The 15,880-nt window shown below is 38.7% G+C and overlaps 1 protein-coding gene across 2 annotated transcripts in view; it reads left to right on the forward strand.

The window, feature by feature from the left end:
• The first annotated feature begins 361 nt into the window (after positions 1–361).
• KLHL8 (kelch like family member 8) overlaps positions 362–15,880 on the forward strand; it is a 44,537-nt gene continuing 29,018 nt past the window's right edge. Inside the window, exon 1 of one of the 2 annotated variants that reach the window (XM_019731260.2) lies at positions 362–554. The gene's annotated coding sequence lies outside the window, so the exon portion shown is untranslated. The other variant, XM_019731261.2, reaches the window with a different exon arrangement.

Here is a 15,880-nt window from a genome sequence, read left to right on the forward strand (position 1 = left end):
AAAAGTAGAAGCGTTGTTTTTTAAAGACATAAGAACACGTGCATGAGGGAACTTGGTGGATACAAAAATAAAATGTGTACTGCCATGGAAATGAAGAAACTGATAACTCCAGAGGTATTCACGCAGCGTCCCCAGAGCTATTTATGCTGCGTCCTATCCAATTGAGTTTTGAGGACTTCCGTTCGGCAGTGGCTGGCCTTATCCCAGCAGGATAACACTTCTCAGGCCCCTGGAGAATCCCGCCGCCCACGAGCGAGCTAGGGCGGCGATGACTTGGGGACAGGGGAGACAATCACACCCCACACTTCCCAGAGTACTGTGCGCAGGCCCCAGCGCGCTCCTCGCCCCGCCCCTGAAGCGCAGCCCTCCGGGGCCCAGCGGGGAGGGCGCCAGGCTGTGGCCGGGGCTCGGCGGGGCCGCGCAGGAGGGCGCGCGTCCCCAGTGCTCACGCGGGGCTGGTGTCGCGCAGCTCTGGGCTGCGGGAACGTACCAGCACAACGGCTGCCTTGGAGAGGCCAGGGGGAAGCGATCGGAGGGACTAGCCGAGGACCAAGGTAACCGGATATTCGTGCGCCTTCACTCCCGGCTCCTTTGTGCGGTGCGCTCACGCCGAGCCCTCGTTCACCCCAAATGCAAATCGTAACGCCTCCGGGCCGCGCCTTAGGCGCCGGGATACTCCAGCCCTCACACGAGCAGTATCCCAAACTCCACAGCTGGAGGGTTTGGGCCCATTAAAGCGCTGCAGGGTTTCGGTCGCCCCCTTTGGTGGAAGGAACGGGGTCGCGATCCACGAGGTGAACCGCAGCCTCTGGCTCTGTCCCCCTCGCCGGCACCACTTGGCGCGCTCCTGTCGATCTTTCAGAGAAGAGAAGGGCAGGCAGGTGCTTCGCGGGATCCAGGGAATGAAGCGTGAGTCTGGAGCCGGTTTGGGTCCGGGAAGGGTGGCTGGTCGCCCCCCAACCCCCGGGACCCACAGCTATGGGGGCGGGGCGGGGGGGTGCTGTGTCCTGCCCCTGCCGCGCGGGGACTAGCAGCCACCCTGGGGGCTTAGCCGCCTGGCGGGTACTTGCTCGCTCAAGGAGCTTGTTGCCTGTTAGGGACTTGGCAGGTACTGGGGAGGAAAAGGGGGTGTTAGTCCTCCATCCGGGGCTTGCCCCTCGGCGGGGCCCGCTGCCGGTCATCCTTGCTGGTACCGGCGGCTTCTGCCGGCGCCAGGTGTACCTCCCGCGGTAGTGGAGACGGTGTGGAAGAGTGCCTCCTGGTATGACATCAGAAACCGCAGCCTCTTTCAATCGACGCAGCTGCTCAATGGAGTTGTTCTACTGCCGCGATGGCAGCTCTTTCCTCCTTCCCGTCGGTCCTGGGCTTAGTTATCTTGCTGGTTTCTTTGGGGAGGACAGTTTGTCTACACACGTAGTTGGAGTTTTCTAGCCGGGGGCTCGTCCTTTACTGGATTTGTACACGTCTAGGTGCCTGGGTTTGAAAAGCTCTTTCTGTATTTTCCCACTTGGCAGCATTTAATCAGATGACTTTTTGTAGAAAATGGAACTTTTCTCCTTATTCCTTTCAATCTGCTTTAATAGCCTAACCATGTTTGGCCCTTTCCCTTATGCTGCTATTACCACTTTGAGAGGGTTCTTTGGGGAAAGGTTCTTGACAGAACCTGGGATGACACAAATATTTTATCTGCTGATTGCACTTTTTTTTTTGTATTGCTTTTCTCTTGCATAAGTTGATAATTGTCAGACTCTTGTTGTTCTACATTCTCCCTCTTTGAGAAAATCCTCTTCCTCCATTTCCCTCACGTCTTGATCCTGCCAGAGGGTAGACTTGGGTGAGCAGAGTACCTCTACCTGGCTGTGGCTTTTTTCATTGGCTGCTGCTTTCCTCCTACTGGCGCCCCTTTTAGTCCAATCAACCCATGCATGACCCACTTCAAACTTTTAGTCACTTTATATAGATTGCCTTTAAGATATCAAGAGTATTAACATAAGTATAAAAAGAATCTCAGGATACTGTACTTCAACCGTTGCTTTTAGCTTCATATTAACATTTAAAGCTGCTATTTCTTTTAGCATTTGATAAGATTACTATCATAGTTTTTTAAGACAACAATATATTCTGTAGTAATTTCACGTTCTGTTTCCTGGCAGGAAACTTAACTCACAGTCAGTGAAGGTAATTTTGAAAAACAGTATTTCTTCATTAGTTAAGAAGAAAGTGAGGTAGATAAGTTTTGACACTGCCACCCCCTTTTCAAAATAGAGTTTATGTTTAGAGCAGGTTTAGGCTCATAGCAAAATCGAGTGGAAGGTACAGAGAGTTCTCATACACCCTCTGCCTCCACATGCCCCCGCCCTGTGCCACATATGCACAGTCTTCTCAACTATCAAAAATCCCCACCCTGGAATGGTAAATTTGTTGCAATTGATGAACCTACATTAATACATTATTATTACCCAAAGTCCAGAGTTTACAGTAGAGTTCAGTGTTGGTGTTGTACATTCTATGGGTTTAGACAAATGACCCTTTAAAAAAAAAATCCAGAACTTTTAAAAGTTGTTGAGAACTGTCAGTTTTAAAAGATTAAAGGGAATATTTTGAACATCCTGAAAGTTAATTTCAAATAGCTTTCTGTTTTAAATTGGATGTTTAAACTTTGGTTTGTTATTTTTGAATTTTCAACAATCATTTGTTTGTATAGTAAGAACTAAAGAGATAAAGGAGAATAAATGCTTCATAGAATAGCAAAGTATCATATTTTTCAGCCCTAAAACTCATTAGCTTGACTATTTCTTCATTTTTCTGAAAAACATGTTTGATGTTAACCAATGAAGCAAGAGGAAATGGGACATTTTGGTTATATTAACTTTTCTTTATTGATATCAAGATATAGCTACAATAATATGTGACCCATTAGGCTTTTTTTGAAAAAAAAATCTGTTTTCTCTATCTGAGGGGCTTTTGTGGAAGAATCAGGATATAATAATGAACTGAGCTTAGTTCTGCAACTAGTCAATTCTGTACTAGAATCCCAGCTCTCCATCTGTTGGTTATGTGACCATGGCAAGTTATTTTCTGAATCTTTATTTCCTTAGCTGTAAATAGGGGACTAAATATTAAGAGAAATAATTTTATAGTGTAATGTGTCATTAGGTTGGTGCAAAAGTAATTGTGGTTTGCACCAACCCAACATATACTCATTGATATCACTCGTCACATTCTGTTATTTAAAACACTGCCAGTATAGCTTGTTTTCTGGTGAATACTGCTTATGTAAATACTATCAAACTTTTTTTAAAAGGTTGACTGTACATGAGATTAAGTTAGTTCTTGTGAGTCAGAGGTAAAACTATGGAAGAGGGTCAAAGGAACTTTGGGAAAATTTCTACTTCATCTCTCTGGTTCTTATAGAGCACACCCTGCTCTATGGGTGCGCCCAAAAATGGTCTTCCAAGAGTATGAGCTCTGTGTATATCTGTACAGTACTTTTATGGGGAGAAGACCCACAGCATTCAACATGTTCAAAAGGGGTTCATGACCATCCTCCCCTCAAAGGTTCTAAGGACCATTAGTTTCAGTTATCTAGGCAGATTTTTTTTCCTAGATGTTTTGCATATTATCTTCAAAATTAGTTTTTTTTCCCCATTCTTTTATTGGGGAAGGGGAATAGGACTTTATTGGGGCACAGTGTGTACTTCCGGGACTTTTTCCAAGTCAAGTTGTTGTCCTTTCAATCTTAGTTGTGGAGGGCGCAGCTCAGCTCCAGGTCCAGTTGCCATTATTAGTTGCGGGGGGCGCCGCCCACCATCCCTTGGATTCCAGCAACCTTGTGGTTGAGAGGATGCGCTCCAACCAACTGAGCCATCCAGGAGATCAGCAGCAGCTCAGCTCAAGGTGCTGTGTTCAATCTTAGTTACGGGGCGTGGAGCCCACCATCCCTTGCGGGAGTCGAGGAGTCCAGCGGGCAACCTTGTGGTTGAGAGCCCACGCTTCAACCAACTGAGCCATCTGGCCACCTGGGAGCTGAGCAGCAGCTCATTGACTTCATTCCAGCTGAGGAGGGCGCAGCTCACTGGCCCATGTGGGAATCGAACTGGCAGCCCCGCTGCCCAGAGCTCGTGCTGTAACCAACTGAGCCACCTGTCTGCCCCCAAAATTAGTTTTTTGGGAAATGAAAGTGAACAGGTAATTTTTGAAGCATTGTGAGTGCCAATTTTCTTCCAGAACTAGAGGTTGATATTTATGATATAATATGTTCATGTGAATAATAGTGCTGCTTCTTATACCTGGAGATGACTCCAATGACTGATCATTATCATTAGGCAGATGCTCTCCACTCCTTCCCTCCCCAAGCTTGATGGGCAATAGAATACATAGTAAAGAATGGCACCCTCATACAATCTAGCATGTTAGAATATTATTTTGAAATGCTAAAATATAATTGGGTTTGTTCTGAAATTTGGACATTTTTTTCTTTTCTCAACAAAACACCAAATGCTAAAGAAAATTAAGTATTTTATCTTACAAACTAGATGATGATATTTATATAGTTTATTTGTTGTAAAATATTCTTCTATAGCACAGAGTGGAAAGTGACATTGAATCCTAATAGGTGATCATTTTGACTTTCAATCTTGCTGACTTGGAAAGAATATGGAATTTACAATCAGCTTATGTAGATTAGATGACAATTTCTAATTTGAATGTATAATATTTAAAATCTTATTTGATATTTGGGGAATTTCTGAATTAGGTTAGATAGAGCTCATTCTTGTAACAAGAGTTTGAAAATAAGGTATATCAAACTGCCCTATTTTCCTTGTTAGTGATAGGTTGCTGGGCTATAAGGCTTTGCAATGTGAAGCCAACTTCTGTTTCTGGGTCAGTTACAAGTACTAGTAGTCACAAGGTCTGAAGAGTATGAGGTGGATCAAGTGATGTTATACAAATTTGTGAATGAATCTGTCCAGCAGAGTAATGTCTTTCTGTCTTTTTCTTTAAGATCTTTTTTTTTTCTTTTTCCCGTTGATATTGGTCAGGTTTTTCAATTGAAAACGGTATACTTTTCAAATTTCAAGGTTCTAAATCAATACTTGGGGATTTATAGAATAAAGTAACAGAACTGTGTTTGCTTCTCTAGATTTGTTATTTATAAAAATCATCTGAGAGGTCTATATACATCTCAAAAATTAATTAGAGATGAATGCCAGCATTTGCATAGTACTATATGTATGAAGGATACATCACTGAGCGGCATCTTGAGTTATTTTAATGCAGAGGATTGCTTATTACTTTAATAATGAGAGTTTCAGTTACATTAATTGGATATGGAAAACAAAGAAGAATCACTTTAGCAAAAATTTTACCTCTGGGAATACTATCACTTTAAGAAAATCAGTGATTTTTATGTGTATTCTCTTACTCGAGCTTTTAAAAATTCAAAAACATTTTTTGTATGGGCAGAATATTTTTAATACCTGTATTTTAGTTCTCATAAAGTAATTTGTACACACTGTGTGAAGATACAGTTACATTTCCCATACAAAGATATAGTTAATGGCATCCTTGGCCTAGTGTTGAGAGTTTTGGCTTTGTCATGAGGCAATCCGGCGCCGAGTCCTGGGCATTGCCACTTAATAGCTGTGTGATCTTGGGTAGGTTTCTTAATTTCCCTGAGCCTCATTATCCACAACTGTAAATATGGGAATAATACCTGTTTAGGTTGTCCTGAGGATTGAAATGAATAAGTGTGAAGTTTCTAACTCAAAAAAAAAAAAAAAAACACAGAAATTACTTACATGACTTACATGCCAGACAACATATTAACTAATGTAATCCTTATAACAATCCTTTGAAGTTGGTATTGTTCTTCATTTTTACAGATGAAGAAACTAAGGTTAATGGAAGGTTATATAACTTAACCAAGACCGTACAGCTTATAAGTAAGCACTCAACTAATGCTGACTGTTTTCATTAAAAAATAAAAAGGCAGAGTTATGGTAATATAGCCAGTTCTCTTCTTTTGTTGTAATAAAAAATGCATTAGAATGTAGAGCATTATAAAGCATATTTTATTTCTTTGCTGGAAGAAATGTTGGTTGGAGGATTGTGTTCCTGATCAAGGACTCAGGATCACATCATTTATAAAAGTAATAATGTCCATTTATGGAATGCTTACTGTGTACTAAATATAGCGTAAGTACTTTACATAGTTTACCTCATTTAACCTTCACAACAACCTTACAAGAAAGCTGAGACTCAGTTTTAAGTGACTTGCCCAAGGCTACACAGTTAATAGGGAATCCCAAAACTGTCTAGCTCTGAAGTCTGCTATTAACCTCTAGTTTGAGCCTTGTGTTAGCTATGGCTAACAAATGTCTCTAAAAAGCCAGGCAGCAGCTAAATAATTTTAAATAGAAAAAAAGTACTCTCATAGTTTGCACCTAGAAGTAAACAGTGATTACCTAAAACTAAGGTCTTGTAGGCCAAACCCAGTGTGCTGCTGCTGGTTTTGTAAATAAAGTTTTATTGAAACACAGCCATAATCATTTCTGTATGTATGTCTATGGCTGCTTTCCTACTACAGTGTCATAATTGAGTACAATTGATAAGGGTGGAGGGTAGAGGCACCAACCTCCCAGCAGGAGGCAGTGGAAAATCTGTGTTTAACCTACTCGCATTTGCAGATTCCCAACCACGGAGTTGTGGAGTTGACCCTTGAACTTAACTGTTGACCCAGGTCAATTGAAAAAAAAAAAAATCCTGTGTTAAGTGGGAGCAGTTCAAACCTGTGTTGTTGAAAGGTCAACTGTAGTGACAGAGTTTCGATGGCTCACAAAGCCTAAAGTATTTACAGAAAGAGATTGCTGACCCCTGACCTATACCAACTCTGCTCTTTTATAAATGAAGAAACTGAGACTCTGAGAGATTAGATAATTTCCCAACAATATAGTTGGTTAAAATCCAGTTCTGCTACTACCTAACTCAACTGTTGTTTCTGTGATAGCCTGCTACTTCCTAGGTTCGATAAAATCAACAAGTGTACCGTATCATTGTATAAGAGACTTTAAAGCATCATAAAAATGTTTATAATATACAGTCATGTGTCACTTAATGTTGGGGATACATTCTGAAAGATGCATTGTTTGGTGATTTCATCTTGGTGTGAATAAGAGAGTATACTTACACAAACCTAAATGGTATAGCCTACTACACAACTAGGCTATATTGTATACCACTATTGTATATGCGGTCCATCATTGACTGAAGTGTTATGCGGCCCATTACTGTACAAAAATATATAACCTAGTGAAAATAGACAAGTTAGCTGTAATAACAGTCTATGTTTCGTCATTTTTCGTCTTACAGTTTGAAGAGCCTGGGGAATGTACCTTGTATGGCCCACGCCTTAAAGTTCTGTGGCCTCCTTTAAACTTATGTTTCCTTATTTTCCTCCACAAATTTATCTGTAATAAATAGAGGCTTTTTGAATCGTTTCATTAATTGATTACAAAACAGCAATTGCAGTTGGAACCTACTGAGCAGTTGGAAACTTAGCACCTATGCATATTTACAAAGTAGAGGTCATGTAGTTTGTATCCAATTTTTTACATTAACTATGGAAGTTTTTAAGTATTGAGGTGATATGATCAGATTTGAATTTGGGAATAGCTGGCAGCAGTAAGAGTGATGTGTTGGTGAGAGAAGGCTGTTAGGAGGCTGTAATAATAGCTGTGAGCTGATGGACCTGTGACTAAAGTGTGGCTGGAGAAGTAGGGCGGGCAACAATGTGAGAGAAATTTAGAAAGTAGAATGTGTGAACCTTGGTTGTAGTAATTGGATAGAGTGAATGGGAACTCTGAGTACGTGTGAGGTATCACATTTAATGGGGATCCTTCTTGGTCACCCAAGCTAATTTAGCTTCTCTCATGATACTTCGTATATCTCTCTACTATTGCCTTGACCACATTATTATTATGTTTTTGTTCCATATAGATGATTTAAGCTCCTTAATGGTAGGAATTATGTCGTATCTTATTCCTCTTTTTGGGGGGTGGGTTACTTTAGATAATTTTTTTTTAAATTAAAATACTCACGTATATATTTTTTTGAAAAAGGAAAATACAATAGATAGATTGGCTCAGGTATTCCTAAATTTCTTCACATTTAGGGTCTGACTCTTTTGAAGCAGTTTTTATCTGAGTCATCTGTGTTTCCATGTAGTATAATCTAATTCATCTAGATTGATGATGGAGGATTAATAGTGGAGCCTTTTTTAAGTGTGCTGTACTATCTTCTGAGGGACTTTCTTTTAAGCCGCCAACACCATTCTTAAAATTTTGATGCAGGTATTTATGTATTTGCTTGGTGTGTGATACACATTCCTTTTGCATGTATCTTAGTAGCAAAACGTAACACAGGCTCATCTGTCGTGGATATCTGCCTTTCTTGAGTCCTATAAAGTAGTGTTTCTCAAACTCTCTGGTGAAAGACTAGTTTGTGAACCAATTACTTTGGTAAAAGACAACAAAAATGAATTACTAGAAAAATGAAATGAAAAAAAAGGACACAAAAAATATAAATTTTTAATTTAGAGTCAACAGATACAAAATTACTCTGTCAGGTGTAACTTTGCTATAAAAGTTTCTAAACCCTCTATTTTTGTGCTTAACCTCATTGCAGACCTGTGAAAAAAAAAGTTTGTGGACCAGACCTACTTTGAATAACACTGCTATAAAAGCGTTTGGTTGTTGCTTTTCATATTCATCTTTGAATTTCCTGACCCTGCAATAGATCAAGTAATGACTGATTAAGTTAATATAAAACAAATGGTGTTTCCCTTCAACACGGACAATATTGCTATATTTTATTGAAATTTCTTGAAATGTGGTTATAAAACCGACTAATTTGTATGTATGTATGTATGTATGTATGTATGTATGTGTCTATGTGTATGTTGGTTTCTGTGCTTACCTTGTGAAAATAAAAGAAGTTCCCAAACTCCTAGGAGAAGACTCATTCTTATATGGCCATGGTAATAATTAGTCACCAGAACCAGTTTTAAACCTACTTACTCAATAAATGACACTTCTTTAGAATTGTTTTTAAGTCAGTGTAGCCAACCAACTGCATCTCGCCTTAGTGGGCAGAATTTGCAAGCCAGCCAGTAGATGATGGCCGGCCCGGTAACATGCTTCTAAGCCTCTGAAAGTCCACTAATACCTACTTCCTGCCAAACCCTATATAAAATGAGCAGTTTGCTCTTCTCAGAGGTACTGTGCCAGACCAGCAGAGCTCTCCCTGAAGTAAGGAATAGTTATTATTCAGCTTTGTGGTTTTTTTGTTTCATTTCAGGTGTCTAGTGGGAAATATCTTTTCACATTTGAAAACAAATTATTGGTAAATTATTTTTTTGTAGGCTTTGTATTTTTATTCAATTAATTATCATTTTTTATCTTATGTACAACCCTGTGACTTCTATGACATTCTCAAATAAAAATAATAAGGAATAGAGACCCCTCCTAAGAGAGAGTGCACACATGTAGCTCATATATTTAGGTAAAATTCAATTCCTGTTTTTTTCTTTTTTACTATTTTATACTATCAGACTTTTAATGACTGTGATACATTAAGTGATCCAGTTCAAACAAGGAAATGATTATGGTAGTGAAGCATCAATAGAATGCCTTCTTAATAAAATAGACCCCAAATAGAAACATCTCACAAAGTATTCAGTGCAGTGCAAGTGTTCTTTATAGATGTTGGAAATTACATGAGTATTTAACATGCAGACTTTGATAACACTTGTATTTACTACATGCTAATACTAAGAAAAGCATGTTTTTAAAGTTACAGTAGTAAATTGTTGGAAATCATGTATACCTTGACTGAGTAGGAACTATTGAGACTATAATCCAGTTTGTCAAAACAGGAGGGTCTCCCTTAATTATTAGCATAATGTATGTTCTTTTGGGCTATTTGATTTAAAATTTAAAATTCCTACTCATTGCTTTTATAAATAGAAAAGGAATAATGTATATAGTTTAATTTTTTCTGACTTCAAAATTTAAAAAAATTTAAGTAACATTTACCTTTGAAATAAAATGATTCAAAAATGCAAACAAATACCTTTGTTAAAATATTTACGTGTGATTGTGATTAAAATAATATATCCAGAATACAGTGTTATTTTAGTTAAAATAATTTAAGTAAATGTTGATTTTGAATAATAGCAGAAAAATAATCTAGCACTCATAATTAATCTGTTCATTCCAAAAATATTAGTACCTCTATTTATTGTATGTGGTGGTCAACATGGGAGCAGTAGGAGTGAAGAGATGGTACCTGTATTTTTGGGGCTTATAGTGTTATGAGAAAGACCAAGAGTGAATAGGCAGTTATTATAAATGTTGCAAATTTGACTAAATGTTGAGGATGGTATAATCCACTTCATGGTTAGTGCAATGGGAAGATATGATCAGATTGTTATGGGGGCACAGAGGTGGGACCCCCAATCCAGGCTAGGAATAAGGAGGATTTTCAGGGATGGCCTTTTTGAGCAAATGAACCTGAGCTGAGTCTTAAAAGATGAGTAAGAGTCAGCAGATGAGAAGGGGTGGTGGTCAAGCATATTTCAAAATGAGAGCATAGCCTAAGCAGAGGGAGAGAGGTAGGAAGTAGCGTGGAGTGTGTGGAGAATGCAGTCGGGTTTTATTCTGTATAACATGAGGTGAGACTTACCATCTTATTTCACAAATATACACAAGTAAATTTTAGTGAATACATTCATCCTCCATCCGCTTTCAGATATAGCTCTAAAATTAAGCAGATAATATTTTGTGTTATCTAATATCTTCATCTAACTGAATTGTAAAGAGCACAAACTAGGGGCGGCCAGATGGCTCAAGGTTGCCGGTTCAATTCCCACATGGGCCAGTGAGCTGTGCCCCCCCCCCCCCCCGCCCCACAACTAGATTGAAAATGGCAACTGGACTTGGAGCTGAGCTATGCCCTCCACAACTAAGATCGAAAGGACAACTTGACTTGGAGCTGATGGGTCCTGGGAAAAAACACAGTTCCCCAATAAAGTCATGGAAATACACACTGTTCCCTAGTAAAGCCCTGTTCCCCTTCCCCAATAAAATCTTGGGGGGAAAAAGTACAAACTAAAGTTATTTTAAAGAAGAATGAGTCTAATAGCACTCTTGCTGCCTGAAGTAGGTTTTGCAGCAGGAACTATATAGCATTGAGGTTTTTCACAGGTTCTTTCAGTCAGTCAGAGTGCCATTTGGAGTTCTCTTTGTACTTAGTACTCTTCTGATTAATGTGTAGTATAAAAGTCACTCTTTGCTTGCAAAGACCTTAGCTATAAAAATTATGCAGTGTAATATGAGTGAAGACAGTGTTCTGTACAATAGTATTACATAGCGATAGTACATGCTAAAATGTGATATAGATTATAAGTGCAAAGAAGTTTGAAAAAAGAAAGTAGACTGACTTAACATAGTATCTTTGTGCTTTTGCTTTTGCTGTAGGTCTTGTTTTCTGGAATTCATAGTCGTGTTTACATATAAAAAACACATTAGTTTTTCATCGATGCAGACAACAGTATGTTGGTTACCAGAGGGAAAGGGGAGTGGGGGAGGGAGAAGAGGGTAAAGGGGATCAAACATAATAGTGACGGAAGGTGACTTGACTCTGGGTGGTGAACACAATGCAATATGTAGATGATGTAATACAGAATTGTACATTTGGAACCCATATAATCTTTATTAACAAAAAATACATTAGTTTTGTTATATATTCTCTGCAGTGAGTCAGTAAAACCCGTCTGCTTCTGTTTGAAGTATTTTTTTCTTCAAACTTCCCATTTTGATTGATACTTTACTGACACTAAGAGGAGCAAAGAAATGGTCTCAACTTCCTCCCTGCTTCAGTGTCATGATGTGCTAGGGTGTGGTGGAAACAGACTTCCATGGACCATGTCTCTTTTTGGGGTATTTTTAATCTCTTAATCTATTTGGGGAAGGGATAGTATTTTTTTCTTTCTTTCTTTTTTTTTCTTTGTTTTGCCTGAGAGTCATGTTTTTAGATACATTGAAAATTTGGGGGGAGTTAGAATTCAGGCTGAGTTATACTTTCACTTCACATTCACATACAGTCTTTATAAGTCCCACACTCTACTGAATTCCTTAGAGTGAAATGTCTTACAGTGAATATTCTTTTCCTGCTCCTGTCTTCCTATTCTATTATATATAATAGATTTTTTAAAAACTTGAGGACATTGCATTCTTTAAATAGACTATTTAAGAGAATTTGGTACAGAAAGTTTCTAAGCTATCGTATCTTGCTCAAATCTGATGTCAAATGTAAAACGAATTTTATAAAAATGAATATTCATTAGTGCCCTTTTCATAGAGCAGTCTTCTGACAAAGGAAATAGTTTTGTGGCAAATAATAGATAAAGCCTTTTACTAGATAGATATTAGAGTGGTTTGATATAAAGGAAGAAAGTGTGTGATAGTTTTGATTTGTATGTATTTAAACCTAGTAAAGTTAAAAAAATAAGATACTCGCGGTGCCTGCCATCATAATACTCAGACGCTTAGAGCACAAAATATGGTATGATGAAAGTTCTAAATGAAAGAAGATTCATTAGACTAACCGGTAATGAAGAGTTGACCCAGTTTTTTTTACATTCGGGGGAAAACACCCAACCCACAAAAATGACGTCGATTTAATCACTCAGGACCCAGGCTCATGTGGGCAAGATACATAGATGTTAAATCATTGTCTTCTCAAAGAATTCACACTGCATTAAGCAATAAGTCTAAAACACAAGTAAAGGCCAAGTAAAGGTAAATGAATGAGTCCGAGAAGTACAAAGTATTACTGGGATTCACAAGGGAGATCACATCTCAGTAGGAGAATTTAGAGAAGACTTCGTGAAAAACGCATTATGTAAGCTGGGCCTTCACATCATTCCCCCACAAGGAATAGCGTGAATATTTCTACATATATTTGAGGAAAATGGAATAGTGAAGTCTGTGATACAGTAGGAAAATAATGGGCTTCATCAGAGCTGAACTGAAACGCTAGCTCCCACGTCAGGGATGTTTAGGCCATCTATAATGAATGTAGTTGTATCACTTAAATGAGAGAGTATATGTAAGATTCCTGGCAAATATATGACATGCAGTGGTTTAGTAAGTAGTCTTTTCCCTCCTTTGCCCTACTTTATGTCAAAAATTAATGGAGGAAAAGATTGGAGGTAGGCTGGAGTCAGAGCAAGGAGGGTCTTGAATGCCAGGATAAGCTTTTTGAAATACATACAGTAAGGAGTTTGGAAGTGACACTTAGGTAAATCTGGCACCATTGTCCTTGATAGATGTTTAAGGAAGGGCCTGGTGATTTGTTAAGGAGGCTATGATAATCCAGGCAAGATACGTGGGTCTGAATTAGAGTACAGTGAAAGAGAGTTCAATGAAAATAGGAGAAAAGGGATGAATGGGAGAGAGGTTTTCCCAAGTGGAAATCAGGGAAATTGAAACTGTTAGGTTAGGCAAGTTAGAGAAGAGTCAGATATGGCTCAGGTTTTGAAATAAGACAAGTGAAAAAAATGGTGTTGCCACTTGCAGAAGTAGGGGAATTAGAATGAATAGCTGGTTTTAGCAGGTGAAGATAGGGACCTTGATTATTTTATGCATTTTGTTGTTGTTGTTGTTGTTCTGTAATTCTATTTCACTTGAGAATGCTCCGGAGAGTATTGCAGTAGTTAACAGCACAGACCCTTGGAGCCCTGCTACTAGGTTTGAATCCTGCCTCCACCACTTACTTGGGTTCCACTCCATCTCATTGTGCCTGTTTTTTTTATTGGTAAAAAAGGGCAAAAGAAGAGCTGCCTTATGGAGTTGTAGTGAGAACTAAATGATTTAATATATACAAAGTACTTAAAAGAGTGGCTGGCAAATAATAGTGTTTTCGATGATGATGATGATGATGATGAAATATTTTGGATGATGGTGGTGGTGCTGATCATGTTGGCATTGATGATGTTTCTGCTTTTATATCTTATTCTATGGCTGAGTTTTGCATCATCTTCATTAGGGATATTGGCCTATAGTTTTCTTTTTTTGTAATGTCTTCGTCTGGTTTTGGAATCAGTGTAATGGTGACCTTGTAAAATGAACTGGAGAGCTTTCCTTCCTCTTGAATTTTTTGAACTAGTTTGAAAGGATAAGTGTTAATTCTTTGTTTGGTAAAATTCACCTGTGAAGCCACCTGGCCCAGGACGTTTGTTTGTCGGGAACCTGTTGGTTAGTGATTTGATTTCATTGGTAGTAATCGGTCTGGTCAGATTTTCTGTTTTTTGTTTTTTGTTGTTTTTTTAATTCACCCTTGGGAGATTGTATGCTTCTAGAAATTCACCCATTTCTTCCAGATTGTCCAATTTGTTGGCATATAGTTGCTTGTAGTATTTTTTTTTTTTCTGCAGTATCCATTGTCACTTTTCATTTCTGATTTTATTTACTTGGGTCCTCTTTTTGGTTTTTATTGGGGAATAGTGTTTTTCCAGGACTCATCAGTCATTGTCCTTCAGTTTAGTTGTGGAGGGCCCAGCTCAGCTCCAAGTCCCGTTGACATTTTCAATCTTAATTGCAGGGGGCTCAGCCAACCATCCCATGAGGGAATTGAACTCGCAACCTTGTTGTTAAGAGCTTGCTTTCTAACCAACTGAGCCATACGGCCAACCCTCGGGCAGCTCAGTGGCAGCTCGTTTTCTTCAATCTAGTTGTGGAGGGCGCAGCTCACTAGCTCATGTGGGAATCGAACTGGCAACTCTGTTGTTAAGAGCTCGCGTTCTAACCAACTGAGCCATTCGGCTGCCCCTACCCTATGTCTTTTGATTGGCATATTTAATCCATTTATATTTAAAGTGATTATTGATAGGTATATAGTTATTGCCATTTTATTATTCATATTTTTGTTCATCATTTGTTTGTTTTCTCCTTCTGTTTAAGAAGTCCTTTTTAATATTACTTGTAATACTGGTTTGGTGGTAATGCTATAGCTTTTTCTTGTCTCAGAGGCTCTTTATCTCTCCTTCAATTTTAAATGATAGCCTTGTTGGGTAGAGTAGGCTTGGTTGTAGGCCCTTGTTTCCATACTTTGAATATTTCCTGCCCTTCTTTCTGGCCTGTAAAGTTTCTGTTGAGAAATCAGGTGATTGTCTTATAGGAGCTCCCTCGTAAGTAACTAGTCGTCTTTATCTTACTGCTTTTGGGATTCTCTGTTTGTCTTAACCTTTGCCATTTTAATTATGACGTGTCTTGGTGTGGGCCTGTTTGGGTTCATCTTGTTTGGGACTCTCTGTGCTTCCCGGGCTTGTATGTCAATTTCCTTCACCAGGTTGGGAAGTTTTCAAATAGATTCTCAATCCCTTGCTCTCTCTTCTCCTTCTGGTACTCCTATGATGTGAATATTATTACACTTGATGTTGTCCCAAAAGTCCCTTTAATTATCTTCACTTTTTTTTCTTTTCTTTTAATTCTTTTTTCCTTTTTGTTTTGATTGGGTGTTTTCTGCTACCTTGTCTTCTAAATTGTTGATTAGATCCTCTGCTTCATTTAGTCTGCTGTTGATTCCTTCTAGTGTGTTCTTCATTTCAGTTATTCTTTATTTGACTGGTTCTTTTTTATGGCTACTGTATCCTTCTTTATGCTTACTATCTCTTTATTGAAATTCTCATTAAGCTCTTTAAGCATTTTCATAACCAGTGTTTTAAACTCTATCTCTGGTAGGTTGGTTGCCTCTATTTCATTTGATTCTATTTCTGGAGGTTTCTCTTGTCCTTTTATTTGGGCTATATCTTCGTTTT

Source organism: Rhinolophus sinicus, linkage group LG02, assembly GCF_036562045.2.
Source record: "Rhinolophus sinicus isolate RSC01 linkage group LG02, ASM3656204v1, whole genome shotgun sequence".
NCBI classification, from domain to species: Eukaryota; Metazoa; Chordata; class Mammalia; order Chiroptera; family Rhinolophidae; genus Rhinolophus; species Rhinolophus sinicus.